The sequence below is a fragment of the Balaenoptera physalus genome, assembly GCF_965194825.1.
Source record: "Balaenoptera physalus genome assembly, chromosome: 16".
Lineage (NCBI taxonomy): Eukaryota > Metazoa > Chordata > Mammalia > Artiodactyla > Balaenopteridae > Balaenoptera > Balaenoptera physalus.
Window position 1 is genome coordinate 12,739,593 of NC_138898.1, and position 22,202 is coordinate 12,761,794.

The following is a 22,202-nucleotide window of genomic DNA, read 5'->3' on the forward strand; positions in this document are numbered from 1 at the left end:
GAGTTGAATCACTGATTCTGAGGCCAGACTATCTGGGTCCAGATCCCAGCACCAAACTGTGTGACTTGGCTCAGCGATTTAACTCCTCTGTGCCTCGGTTTCTTAAAACTAAGAACCTGTCTCAGATAAAGCTGTTGTGAGGATCACATGAGTCAATACATGGAAAGTACTTAGAAGAATGTCTGGCAAACAACGCGCAGTTTACAGACATCAGTCAGAATCACAGTCCCATGTACAGATCCACACCTTCACTTCTGCACATGCGCCCCCTGCAAGCACCTACCTGCATGCACCTGCACTTACCACACCTGAACCAGTACCAGCCTCGGCAGCACACACATGGAGATGCATGTTCATATGTGCACAAACATAGCAAGCCCAGGCTGCAAGCTTGCACATGACTCCTGCAAATCACCCACACACATACCGTGTGCACCATACATATGTGTTCGCGTGCATACATATACTCATGCACACCCTACATACATGCACCTCCATGCATACATGCATACTGTAATCTGTGTCCTGCATGCACACATGTACTCATAAGCACCATACTCCCCATGCACACCACATCCCTCCTCTCCCCGGCAGGGCCAATTCCTCCATCCCCTCCCTCTTGGACTCAGCCTGATGCCCTGCAGGTCTTGAGTCTCACCAGGAGCCCCTGGCAGAGGGAGGTCTTCATCTCTGAAAACCTCAGGTGTGTGTATCCCATGACTGAGCTAGTCCGCCCTCAGTCATAGTGTGTCCTTGGGAAGATTTCACGCACATGGACGTGGAGCTACGTCTGAGGGTTCTCGTTGCAGCAGTGCTCATAATCGCAAAAACTGCAGTTGACCTAAATGTCCCTCAGCAGAAGAACAGCTACATAAATAGCATTTTCTCCAAACTAAAGAATACAGAGATTGAACAGAAGTTTTAGATCTTTATTACTGTCATGGAAACATCTTCAAGACATGGTGTTCAGATGTAAAATAGATAGCTAGTGGGAAGCAGCTGCATAGCACAGGGAGATCAGCTCAGTGCTTTGTGACCACCTAGAGGGGTGGGATAGGGAGGGTGGGAGGGAGGCACAAGAGGGAGGGGATATGGGAATATATGTATACATATAGCTGATTCACTTTGTTATACAGCAGAAACTAACACAACATTGTAAAGCAATGTTATACTCCAATAAAGATGTTAAAACAAAAATTTAAAAAATTTAAAAAAATAAAAAGACATGGTGTTGAGTGAAAGTGGGTTGAAGAGTGAAACAAGTTGAAGAATGATAACCCAGTTTGATACCATTTGCATGAAGTAAGATAAAATATTATGTCCTTTTTGTGGGCCAGTATTTATATGGGAAAAATATATGAAAAATGATCTAGAAAGATGCATTTAACAGGTCACAGAGGTTACTTCCAAGGAGGGGACCAAGGCTGGATAACAGAGACATTTGTCCTAAAGAGTCAGCAAAATAACTGACAAGAAATAATAAGCGAATTTAGAAAGATCACAGGATAGAAGATCAGTAGAAAAAACAATTTAAATTCTATATACTAGCAATGAACAGTTGGAAAATGAAATTTTAAAATGCCATTTGCAATAGCATCAGAAAATGTTAAAATACCTTGGGATATATTTAACCAAATGCACACAAGACCTGTGTTCTAAAAACTACAAACAGAAATTAAACACTGAAATAAATGAAAGGATATACCTAGTTCCTGGATTAGCAGACTCAATATTATCATTAAGATGGCAATTCTCACCAAACTGATTTATAGATTTAATGGAATCCCAACTGAAATTCCAGGAGACATTTTGAGAAATTGATGAGCTGATTATAAGGTTTAAATGAAAACACAAAGGATTTGGAATAGTAAAAAAAAAAAAAAAATTGAACATAACTAAGTTCGGGGACTTACACTATCTGATTTCAAGACTTACTATAAAGCTACGATAATCAAGATAGGGTGGTACTGGTGTAAGGAAAGATGTAGAGATCAGTGGAACAGAAGAGACACTCCACAAATACACCACTCATATGTATTCAATTGGTGTTCAACAGGGGTGCCCAGGTAATTTAGTGTGGAAAAGAAAGTCTTTTTGACAAATGGTTCAGAAATAAATGAATATTTATATGGGGAAAAATGAACTTCAACCACTAACTCATACCATATAAAAATTAACTTCAAATGGATCATAGACTTAAACATAAGAGCTAAAACTCTAGAAGAAAACAGAGGTGGAAATCTTTGAGATATTGAGGAAAGCAAATATTTCTTAGGACATACATAGTAATAACAATTACAAATAAAGATAAATTGGACTTCATAAAAATTAAAAACTTCTGCCCCCTCCCCCCCACTGTATCTGGGAAAGGACTTGCAGTGCAGAGGTTGGCAAAGGCTGAGTTTCTCTTCCTTCCTTTGCTCGTGTCAGGCTACCCTCTCCTGCAACCACAACCCTCCCTAGGCTCCATATCAGCTTCCTCCTTCGAGTCTTCAGGCCTGGGGAGGTAATAGTTTCCTTCTGATGCTAATCCTCGGGGCCCTCACCATCCCTTCTTGGTTCCCTTAACCTGCAGTCACCTTGTCAACACTCCCTCCCTCACACCCTGCTCAGTCTCCCTCTTGAGATTTGCCATCTGTTTCCTGCTAGGACCCAGCCTGGGACAGAGACCGTTGCAGCCGCTGGTATGAGGTCTGTCTGGAGACGCGGGCACAGGTAAGCCAGCAGAGGAAAGCTCAACTTCATACACGGTGGAGACAGAGCAAGGGTCAGAGGAAAGTTTGCCCCTGGGAGTATTGCCCCCTCCACCCCCAGCCCAGCTGGGGTTAATCCCTCAGGATAATAATACTGAGAAACCTCAGATAACTGGAATGGACAGAAATGGGGGCGTCCCCATGATATGAGTTTCTGTAGGTCGCCCCTCTGTGCTCTGCACTATGTTGTCAGAAGAAGAATTTTCTAAGTTTGTTTTGTGCCTTCTGTTTCAAGGGGAGGTCGCCTAGTCCCTGGACTATCACAGATGGACATCTCCCCATCCAGGGCTTACTACTCCATGTCTAGGTTGACAACTTGCTCTATAGGACAGTTTTTCTCTTTGTCTAACCTGTGGCTCACATGCTGCAGCTTGATGACTTCCCACTTATTCAGCCTTTGAGAGAATTGAAATGAGCTTTTACAAAGTGAATCAAAAATTTCAATCCTTATGACAGTTTTTGACATGTCAAGACAACAGGATATTACGTATTGGATATCTTTTTTTTCTTTCTTTCTATTCATGTTTTTAACATCCATGACGAATTCAGAACCAAACTCATACATTTTGGAAATGCTAGGTTAACCACACGTGTGTCTTGGCTGCAGGGCTCTTCAGAGCCTTTAACATGCTAATATTCTAAAGAGGAAGCTAGAGGGCGCAGCTTTTCCCGGACCCATTGACCCTGGAACCTTTCTATAGCAGAGCTTTACATGGTACTGACACCACAAGGAACATCCTTGGGAACAAACTGATAGAACCCAGCTCAGTTATTGCATAGATGGAGAACTGAGGCTTGGAAGGATGTGACTTGCAATACCTCACTGTGAGTTAGTGTCACACTAGGGTTTGCAACCCAGCTTAATAACATTAAATAAAGCAACGGGAGAGTGGATTGAAAGTAGCAGATAATGACCATCAGTTCCTTCCCTTTTCTTGTCTTCTGCTTGGAGTCTTAGTTTTATCACCTGTCAAATGGGAGCACTAATGTTTTCCCTACAGTATCTGTCATGACACTTTTGGTTACAAGTGATGGAAAAACCAACTTAAAATGGCTTAAGCACAAAGGGAATTTATTGGGTTATATAAAGCTCAGCTTAATCCCGATACTTATAGTGTCGTCTGGACTCTTTTTATCTCCATAGTGGCTTTATGCTAAGGCAGGCCTTCCCCTGGAAGCATCAGGGATGATCCCCAGCAGCTCTGGGCTGATATCCTCCTAGCTTAGCTACCCCAGAAGATGGAGAGCACCTCTTTCCCAACATCACTGAAAAGTCCCAGGCTAACTGTATCTGGAGCAACTTGGGTCACATCCAGAGCCAGTCGCCAGAGTCTGGAGAATGGGGTGCTCTGGTTGGTCAGATCTTGATCACATGATAACACTGACCCAGCTCCCAGGAGTTGCTCATTGACAACAAGTGGGTTGCTTAGCAGCCAGCTCCTGTCTCTTTTCTGCCATACAGGACTGGCAAAATCCTGCCAGGGTCCTGATTATTGAATTTCAGCGCTCAGCATCTGTTTTTTAGCCATTGCATTTCCTTGGAGAAGAGGCAAGATGGCAGAGTGATTAAAATAGACTGTGACATTCAATGAACTATGGTTCAAATTCTGACCGAGCCATTTACTCACTAGATTAAATTACTTAATGTCTATGTGCCTCCATTCCCTTGCCTATAAAATGAAGTTAGTAATGCTGTGCACCTCTTGGGTTGTGAGGGTTAAATAAAGTGATTCATATAGGTAGATGGCTTAGAGCCACGCCTCACCTACCGTGGGGGACAGGGCTCCGTAAAAGTGAGCTAAATGTTAGGTACTTATTGGAGGGGGCAGGAGTCGTGGCAACCACCGGACCCGCCTTACCATGTCCACTCTACCCCTCTATCTCCCAGGGACCACCCTGCAGCCAGGGGGGGATTTCAGTCCATGTTATCTCTCTCTCCACTAAAAGCCCTTAGTGACCCGGTCAAGTACAGTGCTTGGCACATAGTAGGTGCTCAATAAATATTTGTTGAATGCAGAATCAGGGGCACCTCAGGCAGAATCAACCTTTTGCCTGCTGTTCACAAGTAATGATGAAGTAGTTTGTGCGGAGAACTCGTCCTCTGTGGGTCTCCAGAGACTACCGCAGAAGCAAAAAGAGCAAAAGCTGGCTGTGCATCCACCTGTTAGACCCGTCTCCCGAGCGCAGGGCAAGCCGCCACCTGGTGAATAATTCACCTGCTCCAGTCAGCAGCTCCAAATGCTGTGTTGGCAAAAAGCAAGCAGCCTGCAGAACCGTTTCTTATTTTTACCAGACGTACAACCAGGGTCTTGGGCGCTTATGTTTCCATCCTACTCATTTCAGAGGCAATTAGCTGTTGGGTACTTTTGCCTGTAAGCTCCTCTGCACACTTACTTGTTAGATGCACTCATCCCTGTCCAAACAGGCCAGTGGAAGGTTGATGTCAACGCGCTGTTAAAGTACAATTTCAGCAGTCCTTTTAAACGACAGCAGCGTCTATGCATAAGCAACACTGTGTTAAGCCTCCCTTCGGGGACCTGCTTCATTAAAACAGCTGTTAATGAAGAGGCTTTATAAACCAGCGTCTTTTACACAAAAACATATGATCTAAACCCTTTCTGCAGCCCCTCCCTGCCGCAGACAGACAGCCCAGAAGGGAGGTAAAGCACCTGGAAGACATCGCCATGAAAGGCAAAAGAAGCCAGTTTTAAATACTTTAAGTGAAGCCAGGCCAGCCAACTAAAGTTTGTTTTCTCCAGTGTTAGCCTGGGGATGTGTGGAGAAAAGCAGACCCAATTTCTTTCCATGACCAAACCTTCTTACCTCACTGGGCTGGGGGTGAGGTCACCCTGACATCTCTCTCTGTGACTTTAATGGGGTGGGGATGGGACTTGAACTCCAGGGCCCAGACACCAGGCTGCCAGCAACTCAGCAGTTCCCGAGCAGCACCCATTCCCACTCCACGTCAAGATTGTTGTTCTGGGCCATCTCAGTGCGCTGCCTGTACTACTATTTAATATTCTTTAAATTGACTTCTTTTAAATTAAACCTCAGCCCATGCAGTTATGGCTGTGAGATCATGGAGCTCATGTCCATGTTTTCTATTTTTTCCTGATATACATTGAAATAAATGCATGCCTTAAAAATAGATAATGTTTATGGGCATGGCATGTAAACTTACCTTGTGTACTCCAGTGTCACCACAGGGCAACTACTTTTGGAAATGCCGAATTAACTCAGTATTCCCAAGGACTGGGTCCAAACAACCACTGTTTACTGGGATTTGGCATTTGCTAGACATTATGATGACTAAGACCTAATTTGCCAGTCCAGAGACTTCTGTCCAAGAGACCTGCTTCGCCCAGGTAGCTGATACACACAAGGCTACCTCCAGACCAATTCTGGACTTGGGGGACGCAGGAGGACTGTGAGTGATAGAGAACTAATGTGATGATGTCTTTAATATATAGATAAATAGCTTATGTGATGGCAGGAACTTTTTGGGTAAGTCAAGGGAGGGAGGTTGGGAGTGAGAATAATGAAGCCGGAGTCGGTAGACCCAGGGTCTTGACTTAAATCTGTGCGAAGAGCTGTCATCTCTTGCCTGGACTGTTACGAGTCTCCTAATTGGTCTTCTGGCATCCACCCTACGCCTTCCCCCTGTGTGTTCCACTTGACAGCCAGTGGTCCTTTTAATACATTAAGTCAGATAATCATATTTTATCATGAAAAAATCCTGCATTGACTTCCACTCTTGCTTAGAATAGAGGCCAAAGTCTGCACCAAGACCTACAAGGCTTTATGTGATCTGACCACCCATTCTGTCTTCAACCCCAACTCCTATCACTCCCCTGCCTCACTCACTCAGCTCCAGCCCCACTGGCCTCCTTGCTGTTCTTCAAACACATTGAAAATGCTCCTGCCTCAGGGCCTTTGCACATGTTCATCCCTCTGCCAGGACTTCTCTTCCCTCAGATATTTGTATAGCTCGTTCTCTTATTTTATTCTCTTCAGATGTAACCTCCTCAGAGAGGCTCTCCCATTATCTAATGGTCCCATTATCTAAGAGATCACTCTGTTACTCTCTGCCTCCCTCTCTTTATTTTTCTTTGTGTGTGTGTATTTCTGTATATTTTTAGAGGATACATGTCACATTGAAAATGATAGTGGCCTGGGGTGACAAGTTGAGAAGTGGGTGGGGAGGGAGGAGCTACTTTTGAATTTTAAAAATTACAATGATATTATTCATGTAATTAAAATCACTTGGCAAAGTAAAGAAAGAAGAGAACTGTCTAGAAACAACCAAGTCTGGATAAGAGCCAAGATGTCTGGGAATGCTCCATTCCCTCCCTCCACCCCACCATCATCTCACACCTGAGGAAAGGGCACTATGAATGGCATAGTCTGGAATGTTCAGTGGAGACCCTGGAGCAAGAACCCACCTCTCTCTGCAGGTGAATACTAAACCACACAGTCCACAGGCCAGATCTGGGTTCCATCTCCCTGATTCATTCAGAGTTCACCAGGGGACCAAGCCAGGCCAAATGAGACTCAATTTGGGGGCTTTTCCTGCCATAATGGGAATGAGTAACCATCGTCCCTATGGGATGGCTTGCTGTACAGATGCCACCACATGGAGAGTTGGCCTGAGCCTGAAGCCATGAAGGGGAAAGCTGAGATCAGAGAGATGAGGACTCAGGAGATACAGCTTGAGCTCCTGGATCCAGCCATACCTGAAGCAACCTATATTTGAACTTTTAATTTTCATGAGACAAACTTTTTTTTTTGTTTGCTCAGTCTTGCTTGAGTTGAATTTCTGTCCCTTCTAACTGAGAAAATTCAGAGTGATGGGGAGGCAAAGGGAGAAGAATTCAAATGGTGATGTGTCAGATTCTCTAGAAGAGGCTATTCAAGTAGAGTAAGCCAGGCCCAGAAAGCCTCTTCTCTCTAAGCGGCTGAAGTGCCCCAACTATGGATGAGGCATCCCTCTAAATCCTCACCACCTGCTTGAGGACATGTGAGCCTGTGAGATGCCAGGCGTAGTGATCCTTGATAAAGTCATGTGCGTATGCACATAGGAAGTTATGTTTTCTCTCTGTCCTTACTCCTGTCCCCAGGGAGTAAATGATGGCTCCTTGTTGTGGTTCCCCTTCCCTGGTGGAGGCAGTCCTGGGAAAAGCAGACCCAGATCCAGGAATGCACCTGGATTCCTCACTCTGGAAATGACCTTTGTTAACTGTGGGCTCAGACTTTGGAGTGTGTTCTCAGAGTCCAGGACTTACCTGCCTGCACAGGTGGACCTCCCTCACCTGTGCTGTGAAAAGCCGTACGTCCTCAGGATACATTCGCTCTGCTTTTCTGACCTGGGCAAGGCTTTTCATGACGAGACTGACGTTTCACACTGTCATCTCTCAGATACTGAACCCCAGACTGTTATAGAGGGGGAGACGGGCCTTGGTGATGCTGTGATCCACGCTTCTAACTATAGGGTCAGAGAGGCTGAGGCCCAAGTGGGAAAATGTCTTGGCCGAGGTTGTAAAATTGCCCGGGGCAAAGTCCAGATGAGAACCGAGCAGTCCTTGTCCTGCTCTCCCGAGAGACTCCTGCTTCGCTTAGTCACAGAAGCACCCCTGCCCTTGCAGGCTAGGCTCGTGGGCACCCCAGGAAAAGCGGCACAGCTCACTGCATGTCAGCAAGCATCCTTTTGTTCTCAGATGTCACTGGAATGCTGCGAAATCAAGAGGCCGTAGATGGCTGGCTGGTGCTGGTAGGACCCTGAGCTGGATAATTTGCTCCTCAGAGTAAAGGCCATACTTACCTGGGTGTCCCCCAGGGCCTGGGAAAGCCCTGTACCCAGAGAGGCTCACCACAGTTTGTTGGATTGAATTAAGCCAGTAACACTTGGACAGTGTCCATGGCTGCCACGCCTCCTTGACCAAAGGTCTCAGCATCCACACTTTCCTCCCTTTCTTAACCTCCTGGTGACAAAAGCCTAAGGTCTCCAAGTGTCACCCAAACATAAAGATTTTTGTAATCGATTTGAAAATGTGGTAACAGTTAGGCCTCTTATTGACCAATAAGCTCATAGACTGGATCCTCTGAGCTTTCGATACTTCCAAGTGACAATTCAGGGAGGCATGACCACTCCATGGAGGGAAAGGCAAAGACATTGATGGTTTACAATCTCCAGACCACCACCTCGCAAAAAGGAAAGAGGACAAGTCCTTCTTCTTGCTGCTGTGTCTTGGAAGCAGTCCTCTCAACCAGACCCTAATTAGGATGGACGGCTGTTCTCCACCCTGGGACTGGGAGGGTGCCTGGGATTATCTCAGCCAAGAAATCTCCAGCCCAGAGAAATGTCAGAGGCACCACATGGATGAACAGAAAAGAAACGATACATTTTTCAGGAGCCCCTTTGCACCTTGGCTGTAGCCGACGATGAGATAGTGTGCTGGGCTTTGGGGGTGGGCAGCCTTGATCTGGCTCTATTTGGGGGTTCAGAAGCCTCATCCCGCCCATCCCCCACCTTCTGTAAGGTACTCAGCCACCTTCCGGGGCCAGTTCAACCACTGGGGAGAAGTCCCGGCTCCTTTGTAGAAGGAAAGACTTTCAGGCACTGATCTAAGCATGGAGAGTCACCAGGATGGGGGTCAAGAGAGGCCACAGAATGTGAGGGACCCTAAGACCACCTCATCTACTCTCTGGAACTCATCTTCAGAAATGCTTGCTCAGGGGTGCAAAGAAACTAGTATAGAGACATGCCTAGTAATATTATTGGTAACAGTGAAAAATAACCTTTCAAGTTGGAACAACTCAATACCCTCTACCAGGACACTGGTTAAATAGTGCAGTGGTTAAGAACGTGGGCTCTGGGTTCAAATCTTAGCTTTACTGCTTACTGGCTGTGTGACCTAGAACAAGTTTCTTAGCCTCACTGTGCCCCAGCGTCTCCATTTTTATAAAGGAGAGAAAAAATATCATATGTTTTAAGGCTTTCATGGTTTTCTTTGCTCAAGCTCTCCCCTCTGTCCCCATTACACTTCCTTAAGCCAGGGTGTTCTGTTGGTTTTCATCAAGAGTCACTGATGCAAAATTACAATCAGAGCCTGATATTAAGCTTATTGGAACCACGGATCCTACAGGAAATGTTTATTGCTTCCAAGAGAGAAGAGCTGGTGCTCAGTCAGCAACCTGGTGGTTCAGGTTAAAAGATGGGTGTTGTCCTTGTTCTTCTCTTTGCTTCAGTTCCTGTCTCCAGTCCCCCAAATACAGATGGAGTCTGTACAATGATGCTTCTCACCACCTGCACTGCACACCCTGGTCCCGACTTCATTAGTTCTGGCCTGACAAAGACACCGGTTTCTTTTTTTTTTTTTTAAAGTATTTGTTTATTTATTTATTTATTATTATGGCTGTGTTGGGTCTTCATTTCTGCACGAGGGCTTTCTCTAGTTACGGCGAGTGGGGGCCCCTCTTCATCGCGGTGCGCGGGCCTCTCACTGTCGCGGCCTCTCCCGCTGCTGAGCACAAGCTCCAGACGCGCAGGCTCAGTAATTGCGGCTCACGGGCCCAGTCACTCCGCGGCACGTGGGATCTTCCCAGACCAGGGCTCGAACCCGTGTCGCCTGCATTGGCAGGCGGATTCTCAACCACTGCGCCACCAGGGAAGCCCAAGACACCGGTTTCTTATGTGGGATCCCTGCTTCCACCCTTGTCCCCATAGTCTGTTCTTCACAAGGACCCTGCTGGAACCTATGTCAGCTCACATCCCTCCCCCTTTGAAGCCCCTTCCCCCATTTTCATCCATTTAGAATAAAATCTAAATGAATGAAAGCCTAAATAAATCAAAAATAAATATCTAGGGACTTCCCTGGCGGTCCAGTGGCCTTCCAATGCAGGGGGTGCAGGTTCAATCCCTGGTGGGGGAACTAAGAGCCCACATGCCTCGTGGCCAAAAAACCAAAACGTAAAACAGAAGCCATATTGTAACAAATTCAATAAAGACTTTAAAAATAGTCCACATCAAAAAAAAATTTTTTTTTAATTTATTTTAATTAATTAATTAATTTATTTATTTTTATTTTTGGCTGCATTGGGTCTTCGTTGCTGTGCGCAGGCTTCCTCTAGCTGCGGAGAGCAGGGGCTACTCTTCGTTGCAGTGCGCGAGCTTCTCATTGTGGTGGCTTCTCTTGTTGTGGAGCACGGGCTCTAGGCGCGAGGGCTTCAGCAGTTGCAGCACGTGGGCTCCGTAGTTGTGGCACACAGGCTTAGTTGCTCCACGGCATGTGGGATCTTCCCGGACCAGGGTTAGAACCCGTGTCCCCTGCACTGGCAGGAGGATTCTTAACCACGGTGCCACCAGGGAAGTACCCACCCCTGTAAAAAAAAAAAATCTTAAAAAAAAAAACTAAATAGAATAAGATCCTCACCATGGCCTTGCTTAATCTTTCCAGATTGTCCATCTACAGCCGCCTCCCCGACGCTTGATATCTGACATTCCTCCCTCCCTTTATTTCCTACTTAGCACTTTTTTTCTCTTTGAAATTATTGCATGTATTCATTTTCTAATGTGATTGTCTGTCTCCTCCACTCTTTGAGAGTAGGGATTGTGTCTGTCTTATTCACTACTGTAGCCCCAGGTGCTGGAATATTGCCAGGCAAAGGAAGTACTCGAAAGATATTTGTTGGAAACATGATTTGCTTTTAACATCTATTCTGCTTAAGGTTTGGGGGCAAGAACAATTTTACATTAGAAAAGGGATAGAGGTGATTATCCTTGTGAATCCAGCTGCAATTCCCGTGTCTTGGTCTAAATCCACTTACCAGCCTGCTGTACATGTTGATACCAGTCTTCTTGCACCAGGAGCTCAAGGCCCAGCTTCGTGACTATGAGTAGACACAGGCGTGTGTGGAAGCACATAATCTTCCTGAGAGTCCTCTGCCTCTGTTTCCTCATTTGTCAAAAACAAATATAAAAATGGGCCTGTGTCCTTCAAGAGACTTTCTAGCCCTGGGTTCTGTGATTCTCAGGAAGGAGGGCTGGAGCTGCAGCTCACGTCTGCCACCCTGGGCCAGGTGGGATGGAGAGGGTCGTGCTGCGCCCTGTTCCCGGTGCCCTGTCCCCGCTGCCGGCCCTCTCAGAGCACTCCCAGTCATTAATTATCAGCCAGCTGAGTTTCTCTGGGATCAGCCTTGTTTCCTGCTCTGTGAGCAGGGGCTAGAGAGAAACCAGAGGGAATTATTCCATCAGATGGAACCATCAGTGGGCTGGTTTCTAAGGAAATCCCTCAGCTCCTTCTCCTTCTGGCCTGGGGCCAGTGTTCTCTCCAGATGCTGCGGAAATTGTTGGAAGGATATGAGACAAACAGATATAGTAAAAGCAATTATAGTAAAATGCTCATGGTGGAATGTAGGTGGTGGGTATAATGTGTTCACTGTAAAATTCGTTTAAAATTTTTCAAAATAAAATGTCAGGGAAAAGTGACATGAAAAAAAATTTTTTTTTTCTTTTAGTAAAAGACTTAAAGTAACTGAGCCAAGAGCGTGTCCAGGGCACGGCCGATCTGACATCCTGTCTACAGCATGGATGGACACCCCTCTTGGTCCCCATTCCCTGCTCATGGCCGCACCACTCTTTCTCTTCGTCTTCTCATGGACCTTGGCAGCTGTCTCTGAAAACAGCTCCTTAGTCCAGAGTGTTCAGAAACATCACTCTTGCTTCTGGATTCTTCTGCTGAATCTGCAAAGAGGAACTGGTCCCCAGGTGACCAAGGAGTCCCAGCCCCAGACACCACAGCTGTGGAGAAATGGTCGGGACCTCACTCAGGTCCAGCCGGAAAGACCCAAATGGATGTTTCCCTCTGAGGATTCCCAAACCCGACAAAAGGAGGGAAGAGGAATTTGACAAGAGGAAAAAGTGGCCAGAGACAGAGCAAGGGAGCTGGTGGGATGGAAAAACTTCCACGAGAGGCGTGAAGAAAGGAAATTGTGGTAGTGGGAGGGGGGTGTGTGGAGACCCCCCCCATGTGCTGCAGTCAGAGATCCTGTGACAGAGACGAGGATCCTTCCAGGGAGGTGAGTAAGCCCCACCTCTGTGTCTTCCCTCATTTTGCAAGTATTTATTGATGGTCTGTTATGTACCAGGCAGGGCAGTGGGTGCTGGGAAGAGCAGGTTCCTGTCCAGACGACCACTGTCACTTTTCTCCCTTGAAATCCCTTTCTGCACCCAACAGCCAGGGTGAGCCAGTTAAAAGCCCATCTGACCTCAGGGCCTTTGCACTTGCCGTTCCCCCGTGCCTGGACAGCTCTTCGCCTAGTTGTCTGTGTGGCTCACTCTCTTACCTCCTTCAGGTCTCTCCTCAGAGGTTCCCTTCTCAGTAAGGCCCTCCTTGGCTGCTCTATTTAAAATTGTAGCCTCCCTCCCATCCCTGCCCATTCCCTGTCCTCCCTGCTGACACTTAACCACTATCTGACGTGATACGTATTTTACGTGTTTATTGATCTTACCTCATGAGAACGTCTGTCTCAGAAGCATGTGTAGGCTTTGTTCGTGGCTGTATCCCAGGCACTAAAATAGTGCCTGGCATACAGTATGCGCTCATGTATATTTAAGGAATGAGAAAAAAAATCCTTTCCCTCTGTTTTAAAGTATAGTGTATTAACAGAAAATTTGAGGTATGGTAAGGCCAACAGAAGATCGCTGCTGTTGAAGAGGTAGTTTTTTTACAGTTCCCAAGAGAAGCATGCCACCCACCGGGAAGTGCCTGGTGGGGCAGAGGCGGGGTGGGGGGGAAACTATGGGCAAGAGCCTTGTTGTGTGGTTTCGGTTGAAAGGAGTAGAAGAAGCAGGGCACGCAGGCTTAGGATTGGCTAGTTTGAATGGTTTTAGGGGGCTCTGGGGCAGAGGGTCTGTCTCTGGTGGTCTGATACTGGCCCTAGGGTGATTAGGGCAGGTGGATAGTGGCCTGGAGTGTGAGGGCCTGACAAAGGAGGTGGTTGGGATGTGGGCTCTGGATTGGTCGGTTTGTAGTTGAAAAGTACACTCACAGGCAAGTTGTTTAGTATCGCTAGGAATTGGCCACCCCTGGGAGGGGCAGTCCCCAGGGTCAGCAAGGCCCAAGAATATAGAAAATAAAAGACAGGGTTAGTTCACCCTTCTCCTGCTGATAGCACTCCAACTGTGTTTGGGGGCATGGCTTCTCCCTTATTCCCATTATATTACATTTGTGGAATATGTGAGCCAAGCAAAGCCAATCAGCCTATTCCACTCCTCTAGCCCAGCAATTGACTCAGAGACAGACATGTGACCCAGATCTGGTCACTGAGAGAGAAGTACTCAGGCTGAGAAAAGGATATAGGGATGGGTCACTGGGGATGGGGCGGGGAGGGGGGTCGTGGGGCTGGAGGCTAAACTAAGCATGATAATCCTATTTCCCTTTGTCAGTGATTGGTTAATGGTTGGGTGCGTACTTAGGGCCAGATAAAATACAGGGTGTCCAGTTATATTTGAATTTCTGACAATGAATAGTTTTTTAGTATAAATATGTCACAATGTAAATTCACAACTGACTGTATGTTTATTTGCTAAATCTGGCAACCCTAGTATAACCCACTCTGGGCCAGAAAGACATAAGGGGATGTATAAGGGGGTATGGGTAGTGCAGCTGGCAGCTGGGTTCCGTGAGGGACTTTGATCCCTGCTTAAGAGAGAGACAGCAAAGAGTCTGACATTCATTTCTTCCCTCTGTGAGGATGTGATGTTTGGAACTGTGCAGCCATCTTGAAACCATTAGGCATTAAGTTTGAGGACAGATGAAGATGTTTGAGCAGAGGGACAGAAAGATTCCAGCTCCTTAATTACAACATTGTGCTTCCAAACCCAGCCCCAGGAATGCCCCTCTCTGTGCTTATTTTTTTGTGAGATAATTAAATGTCTCTCTTGCTTAAGCCAGCAGTTCTCAATCTTGGCTGCATTTTAGAAGCACTTGGGGAGATTTTAAATACGTGGATGCCAATGCCATACTCCACAGCAATTGTCAGAATGTCTGAGGATAGGACTCAGGCATTAGTGGGTTTTTAAAGCTCCCCAGGTGATTGTAATGTACAGCCCCTTGCTACTCAAAGTGTGGTCCCTGGACTTCGCCTGGGAGGATGTTATAGCCATGAACCTAGACCTAATGAATTAGAAGCTGCTGTTTAACAAGGAACCCAGGAGATTTGCATGCACATTAAAGTTTGGAAAGCACTGTCTTAAACCACTGTTAATTATTTACGCCTTGCAGCTGAACGAATCTTGATTCCCATTCAAATAGTCAGGACTCCAAGGCACTAAGGACTCCAGCCCCACAAGCGTTCCCTGTTCTCTGAAACAGGCAGGTACACTGCATTCCGAGGTGTGGGGTCTTCGGGACAGTGTCCATCTCTAGTGCAGGCCACATGCAGCTTTTCTGGTGATCTGATTTTCACCAGAGCATGAACATCTCCTGAACTTCTGTACATGAATAGTTTTCTCAACCTTTTAGCCAAAAAGCTCCCTTCCTGTGGCCCCTGAGGTGGGTCAAGTCACCCCTGGGGTCCTGGCTGGGAGCCAGTGAGGAAGGCTGTTGGCCACCCTAACACATCTGGCTTCCACCTGGCCAAATGCTACTTGGGTACTGCTTTTGGTCTCCAGGGGATGGCCCTGCTCATCAACTCACACACGTGGGAGCTGCTCATAAAATGATTCTGGGCTGGGATAGAATTTAACTAAGTCTCAAGCTGAGTCACCGTAGGCAAAGCTATGGGCCAGGTTTTTCATAAGATGAAGCTATAGGTCAGAAGGTGGGGCCACTGAGGGATGTGGACTCGTGTTTCAAACTCATTAAGAGAGCATGAAGCATTCAAGACAGAGTGGTCTCTAGGTGAAGAGAAGTCCCTGCTTCTGTGGGAAATGATGTCTAAGAACAGGTAATGTCTACCCTTGGACAGGATGGGCTGAGAATATTCCCCATCCAGCCTAAATCAAGAGACCGGAAACCATCCTTGTGATGCAGGTCTCAGCACATAAATTCACCAATTCCAGACCAGTGGAGAGAAGAGTTATCCCCAAATCAAGGTGACTGACCTCCAAATATCAGTGGACATCCTCTGTATTTAATTGCCTTTGTAAATACATTAATTGTATCTTTAAGATCATTGAATGTGAACCACATTCTGGGCAGACAGACACACAAAAGCTCATATGGGATTGGTTCAAGATGGCAGAGTAGAAGGACGTGCTCTCAATTCCTCTTGCAAGAACACCAGAATCACAACTAACTGCTGAAAAATCATCGACAGGAAGACACTGGAACTCACCAAAAAAGATACCCCACATCCAAAGACATAGGAGAAGCCACAATGAGATGGTAGGAGGGGCACAATCATAATAAATTCAAATCCCATGACTGCTGGGTGGGTGACTCACAAACTGGAGAACACTTATACCACAGAAGTCCACCCACTGGAGTAAAGGTTCTGAGCCCCATGTCAGGCTTCTCAATCTGGGGGTCCAGCAACGGGAGGAGGAATTCCTAGAGAATCAGACTTTGAAGGCTAGCGGGATTTGATTGCAGGACTTTGACAGGACTGGGGGAAACAGAGACTCCACTCTTGGAGGGCACACACAAAGTAGTGTGTGCAGCAGGACCCAGAGGAAGGAGCAGTGACCCCATAGGAGACTGAACCAGACCTACCTGCTAGCGTTGGAGGGTCTCCTGCAGAGGTGGGGGGAGGCTGTGGCTCACCAAGGGACAAGGACACTGGCAGCAGAAGTTCTGGGAAGTACTCCTTGGTGTGAGCCCTCCCAGAGTCCACCATTAGCCCCACCAAAGAGCCCGGGTAGACTGCAGTGCTGGGTCGCCTCAGGCCAAACAACCAACAGGGAGGAAACCCAGCCCCACCCATCAGCAGACAAGCGGATTAAAGTTTTACTGAGCTCTGCCCACCAAAGCAACAGCCAGCCCTACCCTCCACCAGTTCCTCCCATCAGGAAACTTGCACAAGCCTCTTAGATAGCCTCATCCACCAGAGGGCAGACAGCAGAAACAAGAAGAACTACAATCCTGCAAACTGTGGAACAAAAACCACATTCACAGAAAGATAGATAAGATGAAAAGGAAGAGGGCTCTGTACCAGATGAAGGAACAAGATAAAACCCCAGAAAAACAACTAAATGAAATGGAGATAGGCAACCTTCCAGAAAAAGAATTCAGAATAATGATAGTGAAGATGATCCAGGACCTCGGAAAAAGAATGGAGGCAAAGATCGAGAAGATGGCAAGAAATGTTTAACAAAGATCTAGAAGAATTAAAGAACAAACAGAGATGAACAACACAATAACTGAAATGAAAAATATACTAGAAGGAATCAATAGCAGAATAACTGAGGCAGAAGAACGGATAAGTGACCTGGAAGACAGAATGGTGGAATTCACTGCTGTGGAACAGAATAAAGAAAAAAGAATGAAAAGAAATGAAGACAGCCTAAGAGACCTCTGGGACAACATTAAACACAACAACATTTGCATTATAGGGGTCCCAGAAGGAGAAGAGAGAGAGAAAGGACTTGAGAAAATATTTGAAGAGATTATAGTCAAAAACTTCCCTAACATGGGAAAGGAAATAGCCACCCAAGTCCAGGAAGCGCAGAGAGTCCCATACAGGATAAACCCAAGGAGAAACACGCTGAGACACATAGTAATCAAATTGGCAAAAATTAAAACAAAGAAAAATTACTGAAAGCAGCAAGGGAAAAATGACAAGTAACATACAAGGGAACTCCCATAAGGTTAACAGCTGATTTCTCAGCAGAAACTCTACAAGCCAGAAGGGAGTGGCATGATATACTTAAAGTGATGAAAGGGAAGAACCTACAACCAAGATTACTCTACCCGGCAAGGATTTCATTCAGATTCGATGGAGAAATCAAAAGTTTTACAGACAAGCAAAAGCTAAGAGAATTCAGCACCACCAAACCAGCTCTACAGCAAATGCTAAAGGAACTTCTCTAAGTGGGAAACACAAGAGAAGAAAAAGACCTACAAAAACAAACCCAAAACAATTAAGAAAATGGTCATAGGAACATACATATCGATAATTACCTTAAACGTGAATGGATTAAATGCTCCAACCAAAAGACACAGGCTTGTTGAATGGATACAAAAACAAGACCCATATATATGCTGTCTACAAGAGACGCACTTCAGACCTAGGGACACATACAGACTGAAAGTGAGGGGATGGAAGAAGATATTCCATGCAAATGGAAATCAAAAGAAAGCTGGAGTAGCAATACTCATATCACATAAAATAGACTTTAAAATAAAGAATATTTCAAGAGACAAAGAAGGACACTACATAATGATCAAGGGATCAATCCAAGAAGATGTAACAATTATAAATATATATGCACCCAACATAGGAGCACCTCAATACATAAGGCAACTGCTAACAGCTATAAAAGAGGAAATTGACAATAACACAATAAGAGTGGGGGACTTTAACACCTCACTTACACCAATGGACAGATCATCCAAACAGAAAATTAATAAGGAAACAGAAGCTTTAAATGACACAATAGACCAGATAGATTTAATTGATATTTATAGGACATTCCATCCAAAAACAGCAGATTACACTTTCTTCTCAAGTGCGCATGGAACATTCTCCAGGATAGATCACATCTTGGGTCACAAATCAAGCCTCAGTAAATTTAAGAAAATTGAAATCATATCAAGCATCTTTTCTGACCACAATGCTATGAAATTAGAAATGAATTACAGGGAAAAAAACGTAAAAAACACAAACACATGGAGGCTAAACAATATGTTACTAAATAACCAAAAGATCACTGAAGAAATCAAAGAGGAAATCAAAAAATACCTAGAGGCAAATGATAATGAAAACACGACGATGCAAAACCTATGGGATGCAGCAAAAGCAGTTCTAAGAGGGAAGTTTATAGCTATACAAGCCTACCTCAAGAAACAAGAAAAATCTCAAATAAACAATCTAACCTTACACCTAAAGGAACTAGAGAAAGAAGAACAAACAAAACCCAAAGTTAGGAGAAGGAAATAAACCATAAAGATCAGAGCAGAAATAAATGAAATAGAAACAAAGAAAACAATAGCAAAGCTCAATAAAACTAAAAGCTGGTTCTTTGAGAAGATAAACAAAATTGATAAACCATTAACCAGACTCATCAAGAAAAAGAGGGAGAGGACTCAAATCAATAAAATAGAAATGAAAAAGGAGAAGTTACAACAGACACCGCAGAAATACAAAGCATCCTAAGAGACTACTACAAGCAACTCTATGCCAATAAAATGGACAACCTGGAAGAAATGGACAAATTCTTAGAAAGGTATAACCTTCCAAGACTGAACCAGGAAGAAACAGAAAATATGAACAGACCAATCACAAGTAATGAAATTGAAACTGTGATTAAAAATCTTCCAACAAACAAAAGTCCAGGACCAGATGGCTTCACAGGTGAATTCTATCAAACATTTAGAGAAGAGCTAACACCCATCCTTCTCAAACTCTTCCAAAAAATTGCAGAGGAAGGAACACTCCCAAACTCATTCTATGAGGCCACCATCACCCTGATACCAAAACCAGGCAAAGACACTACAAAGAAAGAAAATTACAGACCAATATCACTGATGAATATAGATGCAAAAATCCTCTACAAAATACCAGCAAACAGAATCCAACAACACATGAAAAGGATCATACACCACGATCAAGTGGGATTTATCCCAGGGATGCAAGGATTCTTCAGTATACGCAAATCAATCGATGTGATACACCATATTAACAAACTGAAGAATAAAAACCATATGATCATCTCAATAGATGCAGAAAAAGCTTTGGACAAAATTTAACACCCATTTATGATAAAAACCCTCCAGAAAGTGGGCATAGAGGGACCCTACCTCAACATAATAAAGGCCATATACGACAAAGCCACAGCAAACATCATTCTCAATGGTGAAAAACTGAAAGCATTTCCCCTAAGATCAGGAACAAGACAAGGATGTCCACTCTCACCACTCTTATTCAACATAGTTTTGGAAGTCCTAGCCACGGCAATCAGAGAAGAAAAAGAAATAAAAGGAATACAAATTGGAAAAGAAGAAGTAAAACTGTCACTGTTTGCAGATGACATGATACTACACATAGAGAATCCTAAAGATGCCACCAGAAAACTACTAGAGCTAATCAATGATTTTGGTAAAGTAGCAGGATACAAAATTAATGCACAGAAATCTCTTGCATTCCTATACACTAATGATGAAAAATCTGAAAGAGAAACTAAGGAAACACTCCCGTTTACCACTGCAACAAAAAGAATAAAATACCCAGGAATAAACCTACCTAGGGAGACAAAAGACCTGAATGCAGTAAACTATAAGACACTGATGAAAGAAATTAAAGATGATACAAACAGATGGAGAGATATACCATGTTCTTGGATTGGAAGACTCAATATTGTGAAAATGACTCTACTACCCAAAGCAATCTACAGATTCAATGCAATCCCTATCAAATTACCAATGGCATTTTTTACAGAACTAGAACAAAAAATCTTAAAATTTCTATGGAGACACAAAAGACCCCAAATAGCCAAAGCAGTCTTGAGGGAAGAAAACGGAGCTGGAGGAATCAGACTCCCTGACTTCAGACTATACTACAAAGCTACAGGAATCAAGACAATATGGTACTGGCACAAAAACAGAAAGATAGATCAATGGAACAGGATAGAAAGCCCAGAGATAAACCCACGCACCTATGGTCAACTAATCTATGACAAAGGAGGCAAGGATATACAATGGAGAGAAGACAGTCTCTTCAATAAGTGGTGCTGGGAAAACTGTACAGCTACATGTTAAAGAATGAAATTAGAACACTCCCTAACACCATACATAAAAGTAAACTCAAAATGGATTAGAGACCTAAATGTAAGACCAGACACTATAAAACTCTTAGAGGAAAACATAGGAAGAGCACTCTTTGACATAAATCACAGCAGGATCTTTTTTGATCCACCTCCTAGAGTAATGGAAATAAAAACAAAAATAAGCAAATGGGACCTAATGAAACTTAAAAGCTTTTACAAAGCAAAGGAAACTACAAACACGACAAAAAGACAACCCTCAGAATGGGAAAAAATATTTGCAAAGGAATCAACGGACAAAGGATTAATCTCCAAAATATATAAACAGCTCATGAAGCTCAATATTAAAAAAACAAACAACCCAATCCAAAAATGGGCAGAAGACGTAAATAGACATTGCTCCAAAGAAGACATACAGATGGCCAAGAAGCACATGAAAAGCTGCTCAACATCACTGATTATCAGAGAAATGCAAATCAAAACTACAATGAGGTATTACTTCACACCAGTTAGAATGGGCATCATCAGAATATCTACAATCAACAAATGCTGGAGAGGGTGTGGAGAAAAGGGAACCCTCTTGCACTGTTTGTGGGAATGTAAATTGATATAGCCACTATGGAGAACAGTATGGAGGTTCCTTAAAAACCTAAAAACAGAATTACCGTATGACCCAGCAATCCCACTACTGGGCATATACCCAGAGAAAACCGTAATTCAAAAAGACACATGCACCCCAGTGTTCATTGCAACACTATTTACAATAGCCTGGTCATGGAATCAACCTGAATGCCCATCAACAGATGAATGGATAAAGAAGATGTGGTACATATATACAATGGAATATTACTCAGCCATAAAAAGGAACAAAATTGGGTCATTTGTAGAGACGTGGATGAATCTAGAGACTATCATACGGAGTGAAGTAAGTCAGAAAGAGAAAAACAAATATCTCATATTAATGCATATATGTGGAACCTAGAAAAATGGTACAGATGAACTGGTTTGCAGGGCAGAAATTGAGACACAGATGTAGAGAACAAACGTATGGACACCAAGGGGGGAAAGCTGGGGCGGGTAGGGGGGTGGTGTGATGAATTGGGAGATTGGGATTGACATGTATACACTGATGTGTATAAAATGTATGACTAATAAAAACCTGCTGTATAAAAACAAATAAAATGCAAAAAAAAGAAAAAGCTCATATGGACAAACACGCACAAATACACACATGTACACTCATCCTCCAAGCCAGGCTTTTTATAGTTAACTCTTCACTTAACCAGTAAGTTAAAACCACTTAATGTGGTTTTGCTTCTTTTTTTAGTTTATTTTTTATTGCGGTAACATTGTTTTATAACACTATATAAGTTTCATGTGTATAGTATTATATATCTAATTCTGTATATCCTACAATGTGCTAACCATCAAAAATTTAGTTTCCATCCATCACCGTACATTTGATTCCCTTTACGCAATTCACTCTCCCCCCATTCCTTACTCTATGGTAACAACTACTGTTCTCTGTA

At 44.2% G+C, this 22,202-nt stretch overlaps 1 protein-coding gene across 1 annotated transcript in view; it reads left to right on the top strand.

Annotated features, from left to right (window-relative positions):
- The window catches only part of LOC309645497 (uncharacterized protein), a 114,961-nt gene that overhangs the window by 12,141 nt on the left and 80,618 nt on the right, over positions 1–22,202 (top strand). The window contains exons 2-4 of the mRNA XM_082430673.1: positions 2,650–2,715; positions 8,468–8,554; positions 12,267–12,827. The gene's annotated coding sequence lies outside the window, so the exon portion shown is untranslated. The remainder of the gene's footprint in view (positions 1–2,649; positions 2,716–8,467; positions 8,555–12,266; positions 12,828–22,202) is intronic.